Source organism: Bos grunniens, chromosome 4 (assembly GCF_055505025.1).
Source record: "Bos grunniens cultivar Pamir isolate PY7600 chromosome 4, Bosgru_T2T1.0, whole genome shotgun sequence".
Lineage (NCBI taxonomy): Eukaryota > Metazoa > Chordata > Mammalia > Artiodactyla > Bovidae > Bos > Bos grunniens.
This window is the reverse complement of record NC_141168.1, coordinates 56,464,456-56,486,480: the sequence shown is the minus strand read 5'-3', so window position 1 is coordinate 56,486,480 and position 22,025 is coordinate 56,464,456. Positions and strand designations below refer to the sequence as shown.

At 40.0% G+C, this 22,025-nt stretch overlaps 1 protein-coding gene across 4 annotated transcripts in view; it reads right to left on the bottom strand.

Moving 5' to 3' along the window:
* Positions 1 to 20,179, bottom strand: part of BBS9 (Bardet-Biedl syndrome 9) — a 481,107-nt gene extending 460,928 nt beyond the window's left edge. For all 4 annotated transcript variants that reach the window (XM_086396500.1, XM_086396501.1, XM_086396502.1 and 1 more), the window contains exon 1: positions 19,711 to 20,179. The gene's annotated coding sequence lies outside the window, so the exon portion shown is untranslated. The remainder of the gene's footprint in view (positions 1 to 19,710) is intronic.
* Between the last annotated feature and the right edge of the window lie 1,846 nt (positions 20,180 to 22,025).

Genomic DNA, 22,025 nt, shown 5'->3' with positions numbered 1-22,025 from the left:
CAACCATTGAATTTGCAAACACTGAACCATTGCTTCCAGAGGAAATAGAGGGTTAGAGTCATACCAGCTTCTATTCACAGCATTTTCAGCAACCAATCAATACATAATTTTGTTTCTTGTGTGTTTCTGTTTAAAGATAGTTTTTTTATATACTGCTGGTTCATTAACATTGATCTCAATGACCAACCACGCTACAACTCATATTTGAAGAAAACTTATCTACTATATGTATTTTCTCCATAGAGTCCATCACAGCCTTCTTGCACTTAGAAACATTAGAGAGTACGTTAGCACTACTCTGGGGGACAATTTTAAATAGCAATATCACACACACACATACACAAAACCCAAACCACAGAGTTGGAATAAGTAGACTACGTAGGCACTAAGTAGACTACAAAAAAAAGGGAGAGCGGAGACAACACAAGAAGGCAGAGAGTTGCTGTGTTGGACATCAGCTGGGAATATCCATATCAAGTGACTCAGATTTTTTCCCACTCTGCCCACAGCCATGAATGACACCAAAAGCACTATGAATATTGATTTGGGATTACAAAAAATTTTGGTGAGCAGAAAAACTCACAAATACAGAATATGCAAATAATGAGGATTGCCATACTTTTTTAAAAAGGTAGATCAATCTGCTTCTTTCAGTAGGCCTTCCACACAGGTTAAACACAGAAATCAAGATTACTTGTATTCATAGAGTTGGCTAAGAAATTAGCTGACCATAATATGGTGGTAAAAAGTACAGCCTCCGGAGGCAGTTGATGTGAGTTTGAATCCCTGCTCTACCATATACTAACCAGGCAAACAGATGCAGGTTACTAAAAGTTACTGAATCTCTCTATACTTTGGCTTCCTCATTTGTTAATACAAAATAAAGGTAAGAACGGTATGTGAGGACTGAATAAAAGCACAGTAGAGTCAGCCTACAAAATAGGAGCAAGTATCTGCAAATCATGTATCTGAAAAGAGCCACGATACACAATACATAAAGAACTGGTAAAGTTCAACAACAACAACAAAATTTAAATGGGCAAAGGAGTTAAGGAGACATTTATCTAAATAAGATAGACAAATGGACAACAAGTACATGAAACAACGCTCAACATCACTAATCGTTAGAGATATGCAAGTCAAAACCACAATGAGATACTACCTCACATCCATTAGGATGGCTATTAACAAAAATAATAAGTGTTAGCAATGATGTAATCAAACCCTTGTGCACTGCTGGTAATAATATAAAATGATGCTGCCACTGTGGAAACAGTCTGGTGTTTTCTCAAAAAATTAAAAATTTAAATTACCATTTGATCCAGCAATTCCACTTATGGGAATTCATTTGGCTGTATTAGCCAAATGAACTGAAAGCAGTTTCTCGAAGAGATATTTGTACAACCATGTTCATGGCTCAGTGGTAAAGAATTCACCTGCAATGCAGGAGACCTAAGAGATGCAGGTTCAATCCCTGGATAGGGAAGATCCCCTGGAGGAGGGCATGGCAACCCACTCCAGTATTCTTGTCTGGAGAATCCCATGGACAGAGGAGCCTGGTGGGCTACAGTCCATAGGGTCACAAGAGTTGGATATGACTGAAGCATCTAAGCACGTACACATACATATGCTTATAGCAGCATTATTCACAAGAGCCAAAGGTAGAAACAAACCACCTGTCCATTGGCAAATAAGTGGATAATCAAAATTTAGTATATACATACAATGGAATCTGTTTGGTGGAGCAGTACTCTATTTTGTTGAAGTATAGTTGATTTACAATGTTGTGTCAGTTTCTGGTGTATAGCAAAGTGATTCAGTTGTGTGTGTGCATATATATATACATACTTACATATATATAGTTTCCATTATGGTTTAGTACAGGATATTGAATATAGTTCCCTGTGCTATACAGTAGGACCTTGTTGTTTATCTATCTTATATATAGTAGTATGTATCTGCTAATCTCAGCTTCCTAGTTTATCTTTACCCCCGCCTCCCCTTTCCCTTTAGTAACCATAAGTTTGTTTTCTATGTCTGTGAAGTCTGTTTCTGTTTCATAAGTAAGTTTATTGTGTCATATTTTAGACTCCATATATAAGTGCTATCATATTTGCCTTTCTCTGACATTTCATTTAGTATGATAATCTCTAGGTTCATACATGTTGCTTCAGATGGCATTATTTCATTCTTTTTATGACTGAGTAGTATTCCACTGTGAGAGAGACAGAGAGTGAGTGTGTGTGTGTGTGTGTATGTGTGTACCCTACTTCTTCTGTATTCATTCATCTATTGATGGACATTTAGGTTCCTTCCGTACCTTTTGTGTGTGTCTGTGCTCAGTCTCGTCCTACTCTTTGTGACCTCTTCTTTGAGACGTCATAGACTGTACCCCTCAAGGTTCCTCTTTCCATGGAATTCTCCAGGCAAGTATATTGGGGTGGGTTGCCATTCCCTTCTCCAGGGGATCTTCCGGACCCAGGGATTGAACCCAGGTCCCCAGGATTGCAGGAGGATTCTTAACCATCTGAGGGAAGCCCAGAAGTCTTAAGAGGTTGCTTTTTCCTTTACTTCATTATTTTTTTATTGAAGTATATGTGAGTTCCAATATTAAATAAGTTTCAGGTGTATAGCACAGTGATCCAGTATTTTTATAGATTATATTCCACTAAGAGTTATTACAAAGGGATTTCCCTGGTGGTCCAATGGTTAAGACTCTATGCTTCCCAGTGCAGAAGGCATGAGTTTGATCCCTGTTATGGAACTAAGATTCCACATGCTATGAGCACAACCAAAAAAAAAAATGTTTTTACAATATAATGACTATAATTCCCTGTGCTGTACAACTTATCCCTGTTGCTTATCTACCTTTTTAACTTTTTATTGGATTATAGTTGATTTACAAAAAGGTTGCATTTTAAATAATTTCATTTCTGCAACATTTTCAAAATTACAAAATTAAGCTGATGGAGAACAGATCAGTGGTTATCAAGGTTAAGAGAGGGTATGACTTTAAAGGATTAATGCAAAGGAATTTCTTTGAGGTGATGAAAAAGTTCTAGAACCAGACTTTGGTGGTGGTTCCATGGCATAAATTTTATTTCTTAGAGCAGTATTCCTACAAAAAAAAAAAAAAGTGTATGTAATATAAAACACGGTGAGATTGAAATAAGATCTGTAATTTAGCTATAGTACTAAATAGAGTATAGTTGCTGTTGTTCAGTCGCCCAGTCATGTCTGACTCTTTGCGACCCCATGGACTGCAGCACACCAGGCGTCCCTGTCCCTCCCCATCTCCCAAAGTTTGCCCATTGCATTGGTGATGCCAGCCAGCCATCTCATCTTCTGATGCCCTCTTCTCCTTCTGTCCTCAATCTTTCCCAGCATCAAGGACTTTCCAGTGAGTCAGCCATTTGCATCAGATGACCAAAATACTGGAGTTTCAGCTTCAATATCAGTCCTTCAAATAAGCATTCAGGGTTGATCTCCCTTAAGATTGACTGGTTTGATCTCCCTGCTGTCCAAGGAACTCTCAGGAGTTCCTTGGACAAAGGTGTCAATTCTTCAGCACCCTGCCTTCTTTACGGTCCAGCTCTCACAACCATACGTGACCACTGGGAAAATCATAGCCTTGACTATACGGACGTTTGCTGGCAGAGTAATGTTTCTGCTTTTCAACACACTGTCTAGGTTTTTCATAGCTTTCCTCCCAAAAAGCAAACGTCTTCTGATTTCATGGTTGCAGTCACCATCCACAGTGATTTGAGAGCCCAAGAAGAGGAAATCTGTCACTACTTCCACCTTTTCCCCTTCTATTTGCCATGAAGTAATGGAGCCAGATGCCATTATCTTAGTTTTTTTTTTTTAAATTTAGTTTTAAGCTGGCTCTTTCACTCTCCTCCTTCACCCTCATCGAGAGGCTCTTTACTTCCTCTTCACTTTCTGCCATTAGAGTGATATCATTCACCTATCTGAGGTTGTTGCTGTTTCTCCCACCTATCTTGATTCTAGCTTGTAACTCATCCAGCCGGGTATTTCTCATGATGTGCTCAGCATATAGGTTAAACAAACCGGGTGACAGCAGATGGCCCTGTCGTACTCCTTTTTCAATCTTGAACCAATTAGTTGTTCCATGCAGGGTTCTAATTGTTGACTCTTGACCCGCATACAGGTTTATCAGGAAACAGGTAAGATGCTCTGGTATTCTCATCTCTTTAAGAGCTTTCTTCAGTTTATTATGATCCACACAGTTGAAGGCTTTGGCATAGTCAATTAAACAGAGGTAGGTGTTTTACTGGACTTTCCTAGCTTTCTCTATGATCCACTGAATGTTGGCAATTTGATTTCTGGTTCCGCTTCCTTTTCTAAACCCAGGTTGGACATCTGGAAGTTCTTGGTTCACATAATGCTGAAGCATAGCATGCAAGATTTTAAGCATGACCTTACTAGCATGGGAAATGAGTGCAACTGTCCAATTATTAGCACATTCTTTAGTACTACTCTTCTTGGGAATTGGGATGAGGATTGACCTTTTCCAGTCCTGTGGCCACTGCTGGGTCTTCCAGATTTGCTGACATATTGAATGCAACACCTTGATGACATCATCCTTTAGGGTTTTGAATAGTTCTACTAGAATTCCATCGCATCCACTAACTTTATTAACAGCAATGCTTCCTAAGGTCCACTTGACTTTGCTCTCCAGAATGTCTGACTCTGGGTGAGTGACCACACCATCATAGTAATCCAGTTCATTAACATCTTTTTTGTACAGTTCTTCTATGTATTCTTTCCATCTCTTCTTGATCTCTTCAATAATCAGGGGAAAGACTAGAGAGTTCTTCAGGAAAATTGGAGCTATCAAGGGAACATTTTGCCCAAAGATGGGCACAATAAAAGGACAGAAACAATGGGGACCTAGTAGACACTGGAGAGATCAAGAAGAGATGGAAAGAATACACAGAAGAACTGTACAAAAAAGATCTTAATGAACAGGATTACTGTGATGGTCGTGGGTGGCTCTACATGGCATGGCTCAATATTTATTGTACTAATGTCAATTTAATGGCTTTGATAATTGTACTTTATCACTGGGAAACCACTATTTTTGCAGCTTCTATGTGATCGTAAAATCCTTTCAAAGTGACAACTTTAAAGAAACAACGGGGTAGGGGAGAAAGAAAATTCCATGTAAGGCCCTCTCTTTATGTTAAAAAAGAAAGCAGTCAGGTAAAGGCAAGGTGTTGATGAAAATTAAGGAAAAATACCTAGCAGGTAAGTAAACTTAAGTTTTAACATGTGGGAGAGTTTCTGAAAAACCATCTGTATCACCTGTTATTAATAATGGCACTATGTAAAACCATACAGATTTCCAGATGACTAAACTTCAAATCTCGTAGCAAATATTCAAAACCATAATAAACACTTCTATTATACTTTTATTGAATTTTTTAATTTGAGAGGGATGTAACATATTTAATAAATGCCATATATTTCCATTACATACTTGAGATACATTGGAAAATTGTAACACATCATACCATTGGACTGCCACAATAAAGACACATCATTCTCTTGCAGCCCAGGGCAGAATATGACCCCAATTCAACACCATTCAATGATTCACTAGGAGGTCTCACAACACTCAGCATATAGTCATCATCATGGCTATGATATATTACTTAAAAGGACAAAAAGCATAATCAGGAAGGGTGAAAACTATATGTACCTGTAGTTTTAATATAAACACACATGACTTCATCAGATGAAAATACCTATTATGTGAACATGGCCTTAAAAACCTTTGTTAGTGAACAAATGTTTTTAAGCTTGCTAGAATAAAGGTGAGTGGGGGGAGGAATCTCCAATATGAAAAACTAACTCTCCAACACTGTGTGTAAACGGAACTGTTCTAAATCAAGCAGTAATTTCTCATGGACTTCTATCATAAAATTGAATATCTATACTGATTAACAAAATACAACTGGCAACATTTAGTTCCTTCCTGTTTCTCCTGCTCTATCAATTTCTCCTTAGACATCTACCACTTCATTAGCTTCTGAAAGTCCTCCTTTTCTAGATTATTTAGCTTTGCTACCCCAAGTGTAGTCCCTGGACTAGCAGGTCAGCAACACCCAAGAGCTTGTGAAAACTGAGAATCCCAACTCCACCCCAAACAACATCCCCAAGTGATTCACATGCACCTTAAAGTTTGAAAACCACTAGTTGAACTGATACCTGATACCCTAAGCGGATGTTTTCTTATAGCAATGCTCTACTTCTCTTCATTTTTCCTGTGTCCCCTGCCACTAGTCATCTTTCCAAAGTTGAGGGAAAAAGACTCACTTTTAAAATCAAGAGCCTCCACAGCTAGAAGGTACTTATCAATCAGCTAGTCTTCTCATTCTATAGGTATATGACTCCCCTAAGTTCAGTTCAGTTCAGTCGCTCAGTCATGTCCGACTCTTTGCGACCTCATGGACCAGAGCACACCAGGTCTCCCTGTCCATCACCAACTCCCAGAGTTTACCCAACTCATGTCCACTGAGTCAGTGATGCCATGAGACTATCTAATCCTCTGTCGTCCCCTTCTCCTTCAGCGTTCACTCTTTCCCAGCATCACAGTCTTTTCAAATGAGTCAGCTCTTCGTATCAGGTGGCCAAAATATTGGAGTTTCAGCTCCAACATCAGTCCTTCCAATGAACACCCAGGACTGATCTCCTTTAGGATGGACTGGTTGGATCTCCTTGCAGTCCAAGGGACTCTCAAGAGTCTTCTCCAACACCACAGTTCAAAAGCATCAATTCTTCGGTGCTCAGCTTTCTTTATAGTTCAACTCTCACATCCATACATGACCACTGGAAAAACCATAGCCTTGACTAGACGGACCTTTGTTGGCAAAGTAATGTCTTTGCTTTTGAATATTCTGTCTAGGTTGGTCATAACTTTCCTTCCAAGGATTAAGCGTCTTTTAATTTTATGGCTGCAGTCACCATCTGCAGTGATTTTGGAGTCCTCACAAATAAAGTCTGACACTGTTTCCATTGTTTCCCCATCTATTTGCCATGAAGTGATAAGACTGGATGACATGATCTTTGTTTTCTGAATGTTGAGCTTTAAGCTAACTTCTTCACTCTCCTTTTTCACTTTCATCAAGAGGCTCTTTAGTTCTTCTTCACTTTCTGCCATAAAAGTGGTATCATCTGCATATCTAAGATTATTGATATTTCTCCTGGCAATCTTGATTCCAGCTTGTGCTTCATCCAGCCCAGTCTTTCACATGATGCACTCTGCATATATGGAGAAGGCAATGGCACCCCGCTCCAGTACTCTTGCCTGGAAAATCCCATGGACAGAGGAGCCCGGTAGGCTGCAGTCCATGGGGTCGCTAAAAGTCGGACACGACTGAGTGACTTCACTTTCACTTTTCACTTTCGTGCTTTGGAGAAGGAAATGGCGGCCCACTGCAGTATTCTTGCCTGGAGAATCCCAGGGACAGGGGAGCCTGGTGGGCTGCCATCTATGGGGTCGCATAGAGTCGGACACGACTGAAGCAACTTAGCAGCAGTAGCAGCACTCTGCATATAAGTTAAATAATCAGGGTGACAATATACAACCTTGACGTACTCCTTTTCTATCTGGAACCAGTCTGTTGTTCCATGTCCAGTTCTAACTGTTGCTTCCTGACCTGCATACAGGTTTCTCAAGAGGCAGGTCAGGTAGTCTGGTATTCCCCTCTTTCAGAATTTTCCACGGTTTGTTGTGATCCACATAGTCAAAGGCTTTGGCATAGTCAATAAAGCAGAAATATATGTTTTTCTGGAACTCTCTTGCTTTTTCCATGATCCAGTGGATGTTGGCAATTTGATCTCTGGTTCCTCTGCCTTTTCTAAAACCAGCTTGAATATCTGGAAGTTCACGGTTCATGTATTGCTGAAACCTGGCTTGGAGAATTTTGAGCATTACTTTACTAGCGTGTGAGATGAGTGCAATTTGTGTGGTAGTGTGAGCATTCTTTGGCATTGCCTTTCTTTGGGATTGGAATGAAAACTGACCTTTTCCAGTCCTTTGGCCACTGCTGAGTTTTCCAAATTTGCTGGCATATTGAGTGCAGCACTTTCACAGCATCATCTTCTAGGATTTGAAATAGCTCCACTGGAATTCCATCACCTCCACTAGCTTTGTTTGTAGTTATGCTTCCTAAGGCCCACTTGACTTCACATTCCAGGATGTCTGGCTCTAGGTGAGTGATCACACCATCGTGATTATCTGCGTCATGAAGATCTTTTTTGTACAGTTCTTCTGTGTATTCTTGCCACCTCTTCTTAATATCTTCTGCTTCTGTTAGGTCCATACCTTTTCTGTCCTTTATTGAGCCCATCTTTGCATGAAATGTTCCCTTGGTATCTCTACTTTTCCTGAAGAGATCTCTAGTCTTCCCCATTCTGTTGTTTTCCTCTATTTCTTTGCACTGATCACTGAGGAAGTCTTTCTTATCTCCCCTTGCTATTCTTTGGAACTCTGAATTCAAATGGGTATATCTTTCCTTTTCTCCTTTGCTTTTCGCATCTCTTCTTTTCACAGCTACTTGTAAGGCCTCCTCAGACAGCCGTTTTGCTTTTTTGCATTTCTTTTCCATGGGGATGGTCTTGATCCCTGTCTAAATTACAGACCTAATGGCAGAAGCATTTCTGCATACCCTCTCCAGGTCTCTAGACTTGTTAGGCTGTCACTGCCTTCAATTTAATATCTGAAATACTGAAAAAGCATGGGTCAGTAGAAAGGTTTTTTGTTGTTGTTGTTTTGCTTTGTTGTAATTTAAAAAAGGGGGGGGATGCTATTTTTAAACCTAGGTCCAACAAATAGCTCTTCTTCACAAGACCACAGCTACTTCATTTCAGACCAACTTACCTTCATAACAGGGCAAAACATAAGTTAATACAAAGCAAGCATACAGTCTGTCATGTCTGACTCTCTGTGACCCCATGGACTGTAGCCCACCAGGCTCCTCTGTCCATGGGATTTTCCAGGCAAGAATACTGGAGTGGGTTGTCATTTCCTTCTCCAGGGGATCTCCCCCACCCATGGATCAAACCCACGTCTCCTGCTTTCCAGTCGTATTCTTTAACACTGTGCCACCTGGGAAGCCCTAATATATAGCAGAACTGCATGAATTACATTACATCACAATTCTCACACTGGTTTGCCCATGACCCAGGTGTTATCATTTACCATTGTGGACAATCAACTGCTGAATAAGGTCTAACATCTTTAAAAATTAATGAACAATAGGAAAACTAACAATTTAAACTGATGGCCAGTAGCGTGTCTCCCAGTGCCTCTCTTTTCAATTTCAAAGGCAGAAGCAGAGAACAGTGCACTACCCACTCCCAAAAAATTAAGAATACACAAACCCTCATTTGTGCTAAATTTGTACATCGTTAATTTCCTTTTCTCAAAAAACTGGTGTTTTACTTAGGCTGCAGGATAAAAGATTTCAAAGGGGAGTTCCTTTCCACTTTGGCTTCATAGATTGGACAGCAAGTCTGAACAACCTAAGGTTGCTAGATATCCTGCTTATCTGCAACAACAACAACAAAAAAGCTTAATCTCTTGGCTTGAAAAATAAAACACACCTACAAAAAAATTCTCTTTGCACATATCAGCTGTGTTCTAATAACCTTATACATAATCATTTTTATTGCTCGCTCACTCAGTCATTTCAGTTGTGTCTGACTCTGGAACCTTATGGACTGTAACCCGCCAGGCTCCTCTGTCCATGGGGATTCTCTAGGCAAGAATACTGGAGTGGGTTGCCATGACCTCCTCCAGGCAATCTTTCTGACTCAGGGATCAAACCCATGTCTCTTTGCATCTCCTCCATTGGCAGGGAGGTTCTTTACCACTAGCACCACCTACTTGCTTTTAAATATAAGTCTTACAGACTCCAGAGCACATTGATATCTAATGGAACTCTGATGAAATCTTGGGATAATATAGGTATTTTTCCCATAACCATATGTTATACAACTTAAAGTTTCAGAGAATTCCACTTTCAGCATGACATGTAAGAAGTTCCATGGGCCCACTTCCCAGTGAAACTCTGAAAATAATTTTTTAAAACAATCATTTAACGTCTCTGGAAGTTGTCCTAGGAGCATACAGCAAATAAAGAAACGCTAAAAATCTAAAACTCTGTAAGAACAGTAAGAGCCTGTAATATTTAAACTAACACTCCCTACTCCATACTCCTAGTTCAGCAAGACAGTACTGCACTGCAGACTGGTACAGCCAAGAACCCTCTCCCCACAGCTCCCAATCAGAAAACCATTTTCCCAGGAGGGGCAGGACATTAGCATTATTTGTCTTGCTGCCACCTATCTGTTGCTGACTACAGAAGAAATTGAAAATCTAAACAGACTTATAAAAAGTAGAAAGACTGAAGTAGTAATCAAAAAACTACCTACAAAAAAAGACAAGGCTCAAAGAAAGAAAGGGAGGAAAGACTAAGCTCAGATGGTAAATTTCACCAAATTGTTTTTAAAAAATTAACACCAATTGTTCACTAATCTCTCCAAAAAATAAAAGAGGAGAGGTCACTTCCCAACTCATTCTATGAAGCTAGTGTTACACTGATAACAAAACTAGACAAATACAAGAAAAGAAAACTATGGACCAGTGTCTCTTACAAATGTGTATGTAAAAATCTTCAACACAACACCAGCAATGTGAATCAAGCAACATATGATTAGAATTAAACACCATGGCCAAGTGTAATTTACCCCCAGGAAAATAACGTTAGTTTAACACCCAAAATTATTTAAGAAAATATACCAAACCAATAAAGTAAAATTAAAAAACACCTGATCTTATAAACAGAGTCAGAAAAAGCATTTGACAAAATCCAAAACTCTTCAATTGTAAAAACTCTTGATGGAAGAAATTTTCACATATGAGATATGGGGAAGTCATTCTGGCTTAAAATATAATTAAATTTAAACTTCACATGAACTAGAGCACCCTGTCGAATAGCCTGTCTTATAACCTGTCAAATATGCATGGTACATCTGCTTTAACCATTAAAGAAAAGAGTGTATTTAAAAATCAAAATGGAGTAAATGTGATTCAAACATCCAAAATGGAGCCAGATGGCCATGGTGGATGTATTTTATTCATGTTACTGCATCACTGAGAACTTAGATTATCTGAACTGTATCAAACTCAACAGCACATGCAGAACTTTTCGAAATATCTGCTAACAGCTACCAGCTGCAACCTTATAATCTCAAAGTCTTTCCTCATAACTATGCAACCATTTCAAACCCCAATAAATCCTTAACAAGCATCCTTCCAAGCTCCAATCCTAATTCTTCACAAACAACTTACATAACTTTTTGGTTATAAAGTTGTAACTTCTTGAATCTGTGTTTCCCAGGCTGTAGCCCTCAGTCTGGCTCAAATAAAGCTTTTCTATTTTTATTATTATTAAGAAATGATGCTAAAGCTGAAACTCCAGTACTTTGGCCACCTCATGTGAAGAGTTGACTCATTGGAAAAGACTCTGATGCTGGGAGGGATTGGGGGCAGGAGGAGAAGGGGATGAGGGGATGAGAAGATGAGACGGCTGGATGGCATCACTGACTCGATGGACGTGAGTCTGAGTGAACTCCAGGAGTTGGTGATGGACAGGGAGGCCTGGCGTGCTGCGATTCATGGGGTCGCAGAGTCGGACACGACTGAGCGACTAAACTGAACTGAACTGAATTGATTCTTATTATAGATCGTTTATTGATTATTAGCACCTATGTTTTCAACATACTAGGATAGAAAGGAACTTCCTCAAACAGAAAGAGAACACTTACATGCAGAACTCATAGCTTATACCATACTTAATGGTGAATGACTGGATGCTTTCTCCCTAATATCAGACACAAGTCTAGGATGTCCTTCTTAACCACTTCATTTGACTGGAGGCCGTAAATTAGCCAATTAAGTAGAAAAAATTAAAGGTTTACAGATTGGAAAGAAAAAAGTGAAACTATCTTTACTTACAGATGACATGATCTTGTATATAGAAAATCCTCAAGAATTCAGTAAAAACAAACAAACAGAAACTATTAGAGCTGATAAACAAGTCAGTAAGGTTGAAGGATACAAGATCAACATACAGAAATCAACTGTATTTCTATGTACTGGCAATGAACAATCCAAAAATAAGAAACTACTGCATTTACAATAGCATCCAAAGAATAAAACACTTGGGAATAAAAGTAACAAAAGACACATAAAATATATACTCTGAAAACTACAAAATATAGTCAAAACAAAAAATATCTAAACAGGAAAACACACCATGTTCATGGTTCTGAAGCCTTAACATTATTAAGATGGCAATACTTCCCTAATTGATCTCCACATTCAATGCAATCCCTACCAGATCTCCACGTCTTCTTTGTACAAATTGACAGGCTTCTGATGAAATTCTTATAGAATTACCAGGGACTCAGATGGTCAAAATAATCTTTTAAAATAAGAAAATTGGAGAATTCATATTTCCCCCATTTCAAAAATTACTGCAAAGCAACAGGAATCAGGACAGTACGGTACTGGCATATGAGTTCAGTTCAGTTCAGTTCAGTCGCTCAGTCGTGTCTGACTCTTTGCGACCCCATGAATTGCAGCATGCCAGGCCTCCCTGTCGATCACCAACTCCGGGAGTTCACTCAAACTCATGTCCATCGCGTCGGTGATGTCATCCAGCCATCTCATCCTCTGTCGTCCCCTTCTCCTCCTGCCCCCAATCCCTCCCAGCATCAGAGTCTTTTCCAATGAGTCAACTCTTCACATGAGGTGGCCAAAGTACTGGAGTTTCAGCTTTAGCATCAGTCCTTCCAATGAACACCCAGGACTGATCTCCTTTAGGATGGACTAGTTGGATCTCCTTGCAGTCCAAAGGACTCTCAAGAGTCTTCTCCAACACCACAGTTTAAAAGCATCAATTCTTCGGCGCTCAGCTTTCTTCACAGTCCAACTCTCACATCCATACATGACCACTGGAAAAACCATAGCCTTGACTAGACGGAGCTTTGTTGGCAAAGTAAGGTCTCTGTTTCTCAATACGCTATCTAGCTTGGTCATAACTTTCCTTCCAATGAGTAAGCGTCATTTAATTTCATGGCTGCAATCACCATCTGCAGTGATTTTGGAGCCCAAAAAAATAAAGTCTGACACGGTTTCCACTGTTTCCCCATCTACTTCCCATGAAGTGATGGGACCGGATGCCATGATCTTCGTTTTCTGAATGTTGAGCTTTAAGCCAACTTTTTCACTCTCCTCTTTCACTTTCATCAAGAGGCTCTTTAGTTCTTCTTCACTTTCTGCCATAAAAGTGGTATCATCTGCATATCTAAGATTATTGATATTTCTCCTGGCAATCTTGATTCCAGCTTGTGCTTCTTCCAGCCCAGCGTTTCTCATGATGTACTCTGCATATAAGTTAAATAAGCAGGGTGACAGTATACAGCCTTGCTGTACTCCTTTTCCTATTTGGAACCAGTCTGTTGTTTCACGTCCAGTTCTAACTGTTGCTTCCTGACCTGCATACAGGTTTCTCAAGAGGCAGGTCAGGTGGTCTGGTATTCCCATCTCTTGAAGAATTTTCCACAGTTTATTGTGATCCACATAGTCAAAGGCTTTGGCATAGTCAATAAAGCTGAAGTAGATGTTTTTCTGGAACTCTCTTGCTTTTTCCATGATCCAGTGGATGTTGGCAATTTGATCTCTGGTTCCTCTGCCTTTTCTAAAACCAGCTTGAACATCTGGAAGTTCATGGCTCATGTATTGCTGAAGCCTGGCTTGGAGAATTTTGAGCATTACTTTACTAGCATGTGAGATGAGTGCAATTGTGTGGTAGTGTGAGCATTCTTTGGCACTGCCTTTCTTTGCGATTGCAATGAAAACTGACCTTTTCCAGTCCTGTGGCCACTGCTGAGTTTTTCAAATTTGAGGGCATATTGAGTGCAGCACTTTCACAGCATCATCTTCTAGGATTTGAAATAGCTCCACTGGAATTCCACCACCTCCACTAGCTTTGTTCATAGTGATGCTTTCTAAGGCCCACTTGACTTCACATTCCAGGATGTCTGGCTCTAGGTGAGTGATCACATCATCATGATTATCTTGGTAGTGAAGATCTTTTTTGTACAGTTCTTCTGTGTATTCTTGCCACCTCTTCTTAATATCTTCTGCTTCTGTTAGGCCCATACGATTTCTGTCCTTTAGCGAGCCCATCTTTGCATGGAACGTTCCCTTGGTATCTCTAATTTTCCTGAAGAGATCTCTAGTCTTTCCCATTCTGTTGTTTTCCTCTATTTCTTTGCACTGATCACTGAGGAAGGCTTTCTCATCTCTCCCTGAGATTCTTTGGAACTCTGCATTCAGATGCTTGTATCTTTCCTTTTCTCCTTTGCTTTTCGCTTCTCTTCTTTTCACAGCTATTTGTAAGACGTCCCCCAATAGCCATTTTACTTTTTTGCATTTCTTTTCCATGGGGATGGTCTTAATCCATCTCCTGTACAACGTCACAAACCTCCGTCCATAATTCATCAGGCACTCTATCAGATCGAGTCCCTTAAATCTATTTCTCATTTCCACTGTATAATCATAAGAGATTTGATTTAGGTCATACCTGAATGGTCTAGTGGTTTTCCCTACTTTCTTCAATTTAAGCCTGAAATTGGCAATAAGGAGTTCATGATCTGAGCCACAGTCAGCTCCCAGTCTTGTTTTTCCTGACTGTATAGAGCTTCTCCATCTTTGGCTGCAAAGAATATAATCAATCTGATTTCGGTGTTGACCATCTGGTGACGTCCATGTGTAGAGTCTTCTCTTGTGTTGTCAGAAGAGGGTGTTTGCTATGACCAGTGTGTTCTCTTGGCAAAACTCTATTAGCCTTTGCCCTGCTTCATTCCGTATTCCAAGGCCAAATTTGCCTGTTACTCCAGGTGTTTCTTGACTTCCTACTTTTGCATTCCATTCCCCTATAATGAAAAGGACATCTTTTTGGGGTGTTAGTTCTAAAAGGTCTTGTAGGTCTTCATAGAACCATTCAACTTTAGCTTCTTCAGCGTTACTGGTTGGGGCACAGATTGGATTACTGTGATATTGAATGGTTTGCCTTGGAAACGAACAGAGATCATTCTGTCATTTTTAAGATCGCATCCAAGTACTATATTTCGGACTCTTTTGTTGACCATGATGGCTACTCCATTTCTTCTAAGGGATTCCTGCCCACAGTAGTATATATAATGGTCATCTGAGTTAATTTCACCCATTCCACTCCATTTCAGTTTGCTGATTCCTAGAATGTTGACATTCACTCTTGCCATCTCTTGTTTGACCACTTCCAATTTGCCTTGATTCATGGACCTGACATTCCAGGTTCCTATGCAATATTGCTCTTTACAGCATCGGACCTTGCTTCTATCACCAGTCACATCCACAACTGGGTATTGTTTTTGCTTTGGCTCCATCCCTTCATTCTTTCTGGAGTTATTCCTCCACTGATCTCCAGCAGCAATTTGGGCACCTACCAACCGGGGGAGTTCCTGTTTCAGTATTCTATCATTTTGCCTTTTCATACTGTTCATGGGGTCTCAAGGCAAGAATACTGAAGTGGTTTGCCATTCCCTTCTCCAGTGGACCATATTCTGTCTATAGCATATGAGTAGACATAGATAAATGAAAAAGAACTGAGAGTTCAGAAATAAACTCATGCTTATAGGAGCCTTACTCATAATACCCAAAAGGTGGAAATGACCCAATTGCCTACCAATTAATGAATATATAAATGCAAAGTAGCATAGCCATTCAGTAGAATATTCGTGATGAAAGGAATGGAGTAACTAATATATGCTGCAACATGGATGAAACTTGAAAACATTACTTCAAGAGAAAGAAGCCAATCACAAAAGACCACATATTATGTGATTCCATTTATATAAAATGTACAGAATACACAAATCCATAGAGACAAAGTAAATTGGTGGTTTCTTAGGTTTGAAGGAGAGGAGAAGACAGGAAAGTTATAAGCACAGGGTACAAGGTTTCTTTCTGAGGTGATAAAAATATTCTAAGATTTACTGTCATGCAACCGATGGTTGCACATATCTGTGAATAGATTTACAAAATTGAATTGTATACATTAAACGGTTTAATTGTATGGCATGTGAATTATATTTCAATAAAGCTGATATTTTTTAAAGAGTATATAGTGATGAACACATGGGGGATTGCTTTACTATTATTTGTGTTTTTGTTTATGTTTAAAATCTCCCATAATAAAAAATAATAAAATAATATTTTACTCTTTTTAATAATTGAGTGCCTTTATTTTTATTTTTCATTTTCTAAAATCAGTTCAATTCAGTTCAGTCGCTCAGTGTTTATTTTTTATTTGGCCGCACTGGGTCTTACTTGTGGCACGTAGGATCTTCAAACTTCATTGTAGCATGTGGGATCTTTACTTGCATCGTGTGAGATCCAGTTCCCTAACCAGGTATCGAACCCAGGCCCCCTGCATTGGGAGCATGGAGTCCTGGTCACTGGATCAAAAGGAAGTCCCAAAGTTTCACCTTTTTTAAATTAGGATACTCCTGTATTTTGGCCACATTTACCACTCTTTCAGAAGAACAATAGGTTGGCAAATTAAATTCAGAAGATTAGCAAAATAAATTCTACCCTTTCTCCTAGAAGGACATCCTACCCCATTGACAGAGAAAAAAATTAACCATAAATTAAAACTCATATAAAATCCTAATTCATTTTCCAAGTTCAAAAACATACAGGTCTTGACTTTAACATATTAAGGTAAGCAGTTGGATGGCAGAGGTCTATTACTGGCAGGAAAGGAAGAAAGGAACAATGGTAATAAGGCATTTTCAGCCATGAAATCTGGCTTTTTTGTTGCAAAAACAAATTTAAAATATTCCAAATAACAAAAGTTTAATATGCATAAGTTGATTTTAATTTTATTTGTCTTCAATAAAAGTAAGAAATAAGAATTTGCATTTTACCCCCTATTCATTCAGTGTTGATTTCCAGCTCCTTAATGATTTTCTGTTTTTTGCCTGTTGTGCTTAGTCACTTAGTTGTGTTCGACTCTTTGCCACCCTTTAGACTGTAGCCCACCAGGCTCCTCTGTCCATGAGATTTTTCAGCCTAGAATTGTTGAATGGGCTGCCATTTTCCTCCTCCAGGGAATATTCCTGACCCAGAGATAGAACCTGCATCTCCTTTGTATCCTGCATTGTAGGCGGATTCTTTACCCATTGAGTTATCAGGGAAGCCCTTTTCTGTTTTTAAATAAATGTAAAATAAAAACCAAATATCAGGTTTTTCATGGCTATCATCTCCCTTCACTAGAAAAGAAAATAATAGCTAACACTTACTAAGCCTTTACCAAGGCCCCAGGTACCATTCTAAGTGCTTTGCAAGTATTCTAATCTTCATAACAAAGCTACTACAAAGTAAACCATAGATACTATTTTATAGGTATTCTTGAACAAAGAGAGGCTAAGAAACCTGCCCAAGCGATCACAACTATCAATAGCAAGAAGTTGGAAGTAACACCCAAAGCCAGACTATCTACTTACAGATAAGTGCAGCCACCTCACAACAATTAAAAAGCTATAACTCTGTTAGCATTAATTCTAATCACTGTGAGTTCAGACTTCAGGAAAGTATCTCCCATATTTAATTAAAATTTTAAAGGATGATTAGAAAACAATAAGTAGAAGGTTTTAACAGATGCATATTATAAATAGCCACAAAAGACTGATTTCTTAGACCTTATTAGAATATTAAATAAGAACTCATCTTTTTATCCCTTAACCTCCAGAAATTCTCTTCCACACTTCTCACTTTTTTTTTGTTTTTAATACTTTTTTTTTGTTTTTAATACTTATATATATGTTATCTCCCACACCTAGTTTACTCAGATTTAGTTTTCATTTAAGACGTGGGTGTTTTAATACCTCATTTGCTTAGTCCTAAAATATGGAAGGATGGCTAGATGAACAGCTGTGGCAATAATAACCCCAAGAATCTTCTGGAAGGAACACGTGGGTGAGATGGCAGAGGCTGAAATTAGGAGGCTAAGACACTGACACTACAGCTTTCCATTTCAGCAGCTTTATTTTCTCCATGTCATGCTAGTGCTGCCTCGAATTTTGGAAAACATTGGTCAGGTCTTCCAGTCCAGGCAAGATAACAAATGCACAGAGTTAGAAGAATGTTGCTTTTGAAGACAATATTATAGACTCAATGCGAGAATTTTAATAAAAGCCACAAAAGATGAAAGATCACAGGAGAAGGAGTTTGACAGACCTCAACTGTATGGCTTTAGACAAGTCCCTCTTCCTCTAGATTCCCAGTTGTTCTGGCAAGATGGGAGAATAAAATAGCCTAACACATGTAACTACTTACACCAATGTCCAATCCATAGGAAGCATTCAACAAATGTCAGAGAAGTGTCAGTAGTAACCTCGAAGTAGTAATAGCAGTAGTGCTGGTGGTGGTTATGGTATGTTCCGAGCAAGACAAAAAAAATTACAAATGTGAATGTGAATGATGGTCCCTCTGGAACGAAGATTTAAACTGAAGTTGAAAAGAATGATAGTAACTTTTCATTAATCAGCAAGAATGCTTTGTGTTTCAATAATTTTTCAGAAATTCCTTATCCTGAGGGATAAGATCTGCTACAAACTTCAAAAGTTGCAAAGCTTTAAAAATTACTATACCCTATTGATACTGGATTTTTTTTGTCCCTTCAAAGAAGGTTTCCATCCAGAAGTCTCACCAAAAACATAAATGTGTGGTTGTAATTTAAGAACAACAATTACTCATAATTATAAAAAATAAAAAATTCCTTAACATTATAACTTGTAAATCATTTGCAGAATTTACAAAGTTTCTTTTATATATTATTCTAAATAATAGTTCAATCTATTCACCAAAAAATCTTCAACAAGTAATCTCTTTACGTATTTGCAGCAAATACGTAAAGAGGTTAGAAAAATCTCTCCCTCTCTGAATACTCAGACTTTCGCTAAGACTCATCCTTTTCCCTCCAGCATCCTCAAATTGTGGATGTCTGTGATATGGTTTCATTTTTAAAGTAAAAGTGAGATGGATGCGGGAGGGCGGGCAGGCAGGAAAGATCCTCAAAATTGGAGTCAATTGCACGGCACTGAACTGGGGAAGAGAGAGAGATCACTTCAGTTCATCTAAACTGCTGTGGTCTGCAGTGTAAAGAGAGAAGGAGAAGGAATAATCCTATTGCAAGAAGGAATTAAGGGCTATTAGTACATGCATTCTACTTCAGTCACAGGCTGGGAACTGCTTTGACCATTTGTTCAGAAGACCTGTTGAAGTGTCACAGGAGAATGCTTGTGCACCATGTGACACTCCTGAATGGAATCTTTAAAAATTCGTATCACCCTTTTTCGACATTCACAGGATCACACACACACACACACTGTTCTGGTTGTTTTCTTTTGAATGCATATTCCATAAGAAACCTGTTATCCTCTATCTCCCCAAACCATTACATGGCATCAGAGAATCAATCTGATCAAAAAAAATATATAAAGCAAAATAAAACACGGAAAGGGCATTCATGAATCCGATGTTTAATTCTAGACATACTTCCTTACCTGATGCTGAATCAGGTGGGTCCTGCCCCACCGTCCTTCGCAGTCTCTACAGATTTCCCTTTAAGAATGTCTGCCAGGGTCCCAGGGCTGGAACGAGGAGCAAGATCGGACGTCGCAGAGAAAAGCAATCCTTACTACTTCTTCTCGTTCTCCTGATCCAACTTATTCCACGACCCAGGCAAAGACAGCGTCTCACCAGGTAGCACCACCAGCTCCACGGAGTTGGAGTGATCCCATCAAGTAGCTCTCCCGCATCCTCTCTCTGTCACCCTCAGAGACGAGCAGGAAAAACGGTATCAGTCCGTGGCAGAGATCAGGCAGGAGAGAACAGAGGGAAGTAATGCTGCTCACAAAGAAGAGGAAATGATGAAGGAGGCAGTGAGTGGGATGTAGCAGAAAAAGGACAGCAGCGGCGGAAGGGACACCTCCCGATTCAAGCCTAACTCCAAGCCATCTTCGCCCTGTTGTCATAGCACTTTACAACGAACGCTACTGCGCAAGTCAGATATCAGAGTCCCAATGCCTTCTGGGGGTTGTAGTCCTGAGTGTCTCCGGAGCGCGGAAGACGGAGAATTTTTCCTGATTGTTGGAATCAGATTTCTACTGGGCGGAGCTGGAGCGAACCATTGCCTACTCCTCATTAGCGGTGAGACAGAATTAATTTGATTCCCGTTTTCTGTCCTCAGACTTGGACGCGGGCTCTAAGGAAACCCGCCTCCCGCCTCTGGCGCGGGCGAAGCCACGCCCCCAATCCAGGCTCAGTCCCCGTCGCCCGTGGGTGGGGCTTTCCACGGAGGCGTGGCTAGGGCGGGGCGGGGCTCGGGCGCGGCGGGGCGCGGCGGGGCAGGGCGAGGCGGGGTTAGGCGGGGTTGGGGCGGGGCTGGGCGGGGCGGAGGGCGGAGTCCCAGTAGGTTTCCGGGCCAGAGCATCCCACCCAGCGACCTCTTCTCTTGAACCGAGAGGCGCCGAAGGTCAGGTCCATGGAAGAAGCAACCTTGGCGAGGGTGAGCTCAAGTGTGTGCGCCCTAATGACTGGGGTGCTGCTGGCCCAGTACATGTTCACCTCAAAAAGGAAGGAATACGTACTGTGCATATTCTGGAACTCCCCAGAATTTTCTGCTCAATAACAACAACCCTGGAAAAACACTACCTGATTTCTTTCCTTGGTTCTCCTCTTCTTGATTCTGTAGACCAACTTCTTCCTGCAACGCGATTACATTTCCTTTGTAAATCACAGCTCCCAAAGCCTGTCATTTTTCTTGACTGTATTTGAATGTCTTAAAAGGCATCATCATATACGTCACTCATTGGCCCAGATAACTTCCATTGTTGCGGAATGCAAGTGTGTGTGCCTTTAGCACAGTGAAACTGAAACTGTTAGTCTTTCAGCCGTATCCAACTCTTTGTGACCCCATGAGCTGTAGCCTGCCAGGATCCTCTGTCCATGGGATTTCCCAGGCAAGAATATTGGAATGGGTTGCCATTTCCTTCTCCAGAGGATCTTTCGGACCCAAGGATTGAACCCGGGTCTCCTGCAGTGCAGGCAGATAGGCCAGACCCAAATGTCAGAACTCAGAGCAGAGAAAGTTTTATTACAAAACCATTCAAGGAGAATGGGTCAAAGGTGCTCAAAAAAAGATAAAATAAAAAACCCTGAACTCCTCGAAATGTTTCAGCAAAAGGCAATTTTAAAGGCAAAGTTGGGGGGAGGTGTCCCAAGGTATGTGATTAGCTCCTATGCAATGGGGACTTGGGCTCATGATAATCAAGTAGTTAATTTCTTCCATTTTGTGGCAGTTTTTAGCATCTGAAAAACTCAGGAAATATCCATGCGATACTATTTTCTGAGTACTTCAAACAGGAGCTTTGGCAGAGGATATGGGGAGAGATCTATCCTGGGAAGGCCCCATAAGGTCATGATCAGTTACACATGAATGGCTAAATCTACGTTCATTCAACAATTCTTATTGGCTTCATTGTTAGAGGAAAAGATCATTTCCAAGTTCCAGGGCATATGTCAGTATCATTTCAGATGTCTATGCATAGCTTCTGTGTGTTTGTATTTTCCTGGATAAATTTGAAGAAGTTCTTCATATTTTGTGGCATTAACGGTTTGAATATTTCCGCAAGTATTTCCCTTATGCTGTTATTTTTACTTCCTCTGCAGTTTCTTCCATTATTTCAAGGCTGAAAAAATTATGTATCACATACAGTTTCAAAGCACAACCTAGCTAAGCACCTAACACTTTTGCATCCTGGTTCTGGAGAAGAAAATGGCAACCCACTCCAGTACTCTTGCCTGGAAAATCCCATGG